Raw genomic sequence first — 4396 nt, 5'->3', positions numbered from 1 at the left:
CATCCCTTTGGGGACACTCCGGAGGGGTGGAAGTGGGGACACGCCTGTGGGGACATGCTGCAGGGGTGGCAGTGGGCACATCCCTTTGGGGGTGTGGTGGCAGCAGGGACATCTCTTTGGGGACACTCCAACAGCAGGGACACCTCTTTGGGACATGCTGCAGGAGTGGCAGTGGAGACATCCCTTTGGGGACACACCAGCAGTGGGGACATCCCTTGAGGGACATGCCACGGGGCTGGCAGTGGGCACATCCCTTTGGGGACATGCCACAGGGGTGGCAGTGGGTGCACCCCTTTGGGGACACACCAGCAGCAGGTACACCCATCCCCTTGGGGACATGGTGGCAGTGGGCACATCCCTTTGGGGACATGCCACAGGGGTGGCAGTGGGTGCACGCCTTTGGGGACACACCAGCGGCAGGTACACCCATCCCCTTGGGGACATGGTGGCAGTGGGGACATCCCTTTGGGGACACTCCAGCAGCAGGCACATCCCTTTGGGGACACTCCAGTAGCAGGGGCATCCCTTTGGGGACACGGTGGCAATGCATACATCCCTTTGGGGACATGGTGGCAGTAGGGACACCCCTTTTAGGGACAGGGTGGCAGCAGGCACAGCCCTTTGGGGACATGCCAGCATCAGGGACATCCCTTTGGGGACATGGTGGCAAGGGGCGCATCCCTTTGGGGACCCTGCTTTGGGGACACAGGGCAGGGCTGGCAGTGGGGACATCCCTTTGGGGACACTCCAGCAGCAGGGACACCCCTTTTGGGGACATGGTGGCAGCCAGGCACAGCCCTTTGGGGACATGCCAGCATCAGGGACATCCCTTTGGGGACACGGTGGCAGTGGGGACATCTCTTTGGGGACATGATGGCAGCAAGCGCATCCCTTTGGGGACCCTGCTTTGGGGACATAGGGCAGGGCTGGCAGTGGGGACATCCTTTTGGGGACACTCCAGCAGCAGACACATCCCTTTGGGGACATGGTGGCAGTGGGTGCATCCCTTTGGGGACCCTGCTTTGGGGACACAGGGCAGGACTGGCAGTGGGGACATCCCTTTGGGGACACTCCAGCAGCAGACACATCCCTTTGGGGACACGGTGGCAATGGGCGCATCCCTTTGGGGACCCTGCTTTGGGGACATAGGGCAGGGCTGGCAGTGGGGACATCCCTTTGGGGACACTCCAGCAGCAGGGACACCCCTTTGGGGACACGGTGGCAGTGGGTGCATCCCTTTAGGGACCCTGCTTTGGGGACACAGGGCAGGGCTGGCAGTGGGGACATCCCTTTGGGGACACTCCAGCAGCAGGGACACCCCTTTGGGGACACGCCACCGCAGCGGCAGCGGGCGCATCCCTTTGGGGACACTCCAGCAGCAGGGACACCCCTTTGGGGACACGCCACCGCAGCGGCAGCGGGCGCATCCCTTTGGGGACACTCCAGCAGCAGGGACACCCCTTTGGGGACACGCCACAGGGGTGGCAGCGGGTACCTCGCTTCGGGGACACGGCAGCAGCGGGGTACCTCTCTTTTGGGGTCACCCCCAAGGGCTGGCACTTGGGGACAGGCAGGAGGTGACAAAGACCCTGAGCCCCCCCCCCTCGAGTCTGGTGAATGGGGGGGGGGGGGGGTAATGTCCTTATGTCCCCCCCTCTTTGTCACCCGCCGCCAGCCCCTAATCCCGTAATTAGCCGGGGATAATTAACGGCCCCTGATTGCTGCTGCCAGATGTGCTGGGGCTGGTGGCCCCCCCAAACCGCCCCCCCCCCCAATTGTTTAACCAACACGGCCCTAATTAAAGCGTTTAATTAACGCCCCCCCCCCCCCAGGACCCCCCCAAAACCATCCCCCTCCTATAGGGCGGGAGGGTTTTTTTTTTGGGGGGGGTCCTCGGGGGGAAATCTCAGCTTTTCATTAGTCTTGGCTTAAGGGAGAGTTTGGGGCGCAGCTGGGGTGCCCCCCCCCGGCCCCCCCCCAGCTCATTAATCAAGGGCCCCCTCTGGTCCCAACCCCGTTAATTGGGACCCCCGGGGGGAGAGGGGCGCGGCCCACACTTGGGGGGCCCCTTTGTTGGGGGGGGGGAAGAAATGGGGGGGCCCCTTCGCCTGCGGCCGGTGGGGTGGAGGGAAAGGGGGGGGTCCCCGGTGACCCCAAAAAGGGGGGGAGGGTCCGGTGGGGGGGGGGGTCAGGCTCAGTACACGGGGGATGCGCAGGCTGGGGTTTGGGGGTGCTCAGCGTCAATGTGGGGGGGTGGTCAGGCTGAAAAATGGGGGGTGCTCAGGTCCGGGGTTTGGGGTGCTCAGCACCAATAAATGGGGGTGCTCAGCCCCGGGGTTTGGGGTGCTCAGCGTGGGGTTGGGATGCTCGGCCCCGGGTTTTGGGGTGCTCATCCCCAGGGTTTGGGGTGCTCAGCCCTGAGGTTTGGGGGTGCTCAGCCCCGGGGTTTGGGGTGCTCATCCCCAGGGTTTGGGGTGCTCAGCCCTGAGGTTTGGGGGTGCTCAGCCCCGGGGTTTGGGGTGCTCAGCCCCGGGTTTTGGGGTGCTCATCCCCAAGGTTGGGGTGCTCATCCCCATGGTTTGGGGTGCTCAGCCCGAGGTTTGGGGTGCTCAGCCCTAAGGTTTGGGGATGCTTAGCCCCGGGTTTTGGGGTGCTCAGCCCCGCGGATGGGGGTGCCCAGCCCTGAGGTTTGGGGTGCTCAGCCCCGGGGTTTGGGGTGCTCATGCCCAGGGTTGGGGGTGCTCAGCCCCGGGGTTTTGGGGTGCTCAGCCCTGAGGTTTGGGGTGCTCAGCCCAGGGGTTTTGGGGTGCTCAGCCCCGGGATTTGAGATGCTCAGCCCCGGGTTTTGGGGTGCTCAGTCCCGGGGATGGGGGTGCTCAGCCCTGAGGTTTGGGGATGCTTAGCCCCGGGTTTTGGGGTGCTCAGCCCGGGGTTGGGGTGCTCAGCCCCGGGGTTTGGGGTGCTCATGCCCAGTGTTGGGGGTGCTCAGCCCTGAGGTTTGGGGATGCTTAGCCCCGGGTTTTGGGGTGCTCAGCCCGGGGTTGGGGTGCTCAGCCCCGGGGTTTTGGGGTGCTCAGCCCTGAGGTTTGGGGTGCTCAGCCCCGGGTTTTGGGGTGCTCATGCCCAGGGTTGGGGGTGCTCAGCCCTGAGGTTTGGGGATGCTTAGCCCCGGGTTTTGGGGTGCTCAGCCCGGGGTTGGGGTGCTCAGCCCCGGGGTTTTGGGGTGCTCAGCCCTGAGGTTTGGGGTGCTCAGCCCAGGGGTTTTGGGGTGCTCAGCCCCGGGATTTGAGGTGCTCAGCCCCGGGTTTTGGGGTGCTCATGCCCAGGGTTGGGGGTGCTCAGCCCTGAGGTTTGGGGTGCTCATCCCCGGGTTTTGGGGTGCTCAGCCCCACGGTTTGGGGTACTCAGCCCGAGGTTTGGGGTGCTCAGCCCCGGGTTTTGGGGTGCTCAGCCCCGGGGATGGGGGTGCCCAGCCCTGAGGTTTGGGGTGCTCATCCCCAGGATTTGGGGTGCTCAGACCCGGGGTTTGGGATGCTCAGCCCGGGGGTTTTGGGGTGCTCATGCCCAGGGTTGGGGGTGCTCAGTCCAGGGTTGGGGTGCTCAGCCCTGAAGTTTGGGGTGCTCATCCCCAAGGTTGGGGTGCTCATGCCCAGGGTTTGGGGGTGCTCAGCCCCGGGGTTTTGGGTGCTCAGCCCTGAGGTTTGGGGTGCTCAGCCCCAGGATTTGGGGTGCTCAGCGTGGGGTTTGGGGTGCTCATCCCCAGGGTTGGGCATGCTCAGTCCAGGGGTTTGGGGTGCTCAGCCCCGGGGTTGGGGTGCTCAGCCCTGAGGTTTGGGGTGCTGATCCCCAGGATTTGGGGTGCTCAGCCTGAGGTTTGGGGTGCTCAGCCCCGGGGTTTGAGGTGCCTGTGCCACGCCCACTCCGGAGCCACGCCCACTCCCGGAGCCACGCCCATTCCAGGAGCCACGCCCACTGCCCGTGCCCTTACCCTATGAGCCAAGCCCTGACCCCACTCCGTGTCCCTAGCCCTGGCCACGCCTCCTTCTGCCAAGCCCCGCCCATCCAGACAGCTCCTCCCCGCTTCCTCCTTGGCCACGCCCATTTTCTTATGACCACTCCCCCTTGGAGGCTCCCACGCCCCTCACGCGGCCACGCCCCCGGCGGCACGCCCCGCCCCGCCAGCCCGGACACGCCCCCTTCACAGCGAGCCACGCCCCCTCCTCGGCCAGCCCCGCCCTCCCCTGCCGTGGCCACGCCCCCTCCTTGACCACGCCCTCGTCGGCGGCGGCACGTGCCCCCCCCCCACCGCCACCGCCCCCCGCCTGAGGGCTGCCGGAAGTCCCACCCGCCGGGGCGCCCAGCGTCACTTCCGCCCGCTCGGTCCGGCATCTCCAAT

The sequence above is a fragment of the Gavia stellata genome, chromosome 26, assembly GCF_030936135.1.
Source record: "Gavia stellata isolate bGavSte3 chromosome 26, bGavSte3.hap2, whole genome shotgun sequence".
In the NCBI taxonomy this organism is placed as follows: domain Eukaryota; kingdom Metazoa; phylum Chordata; class Aves; order Gaviiformes; family Gaviidae; genus Gavia; species Gavia stellata.
This window is presented reverse-complemented; position numbering follows the sequence as displayed.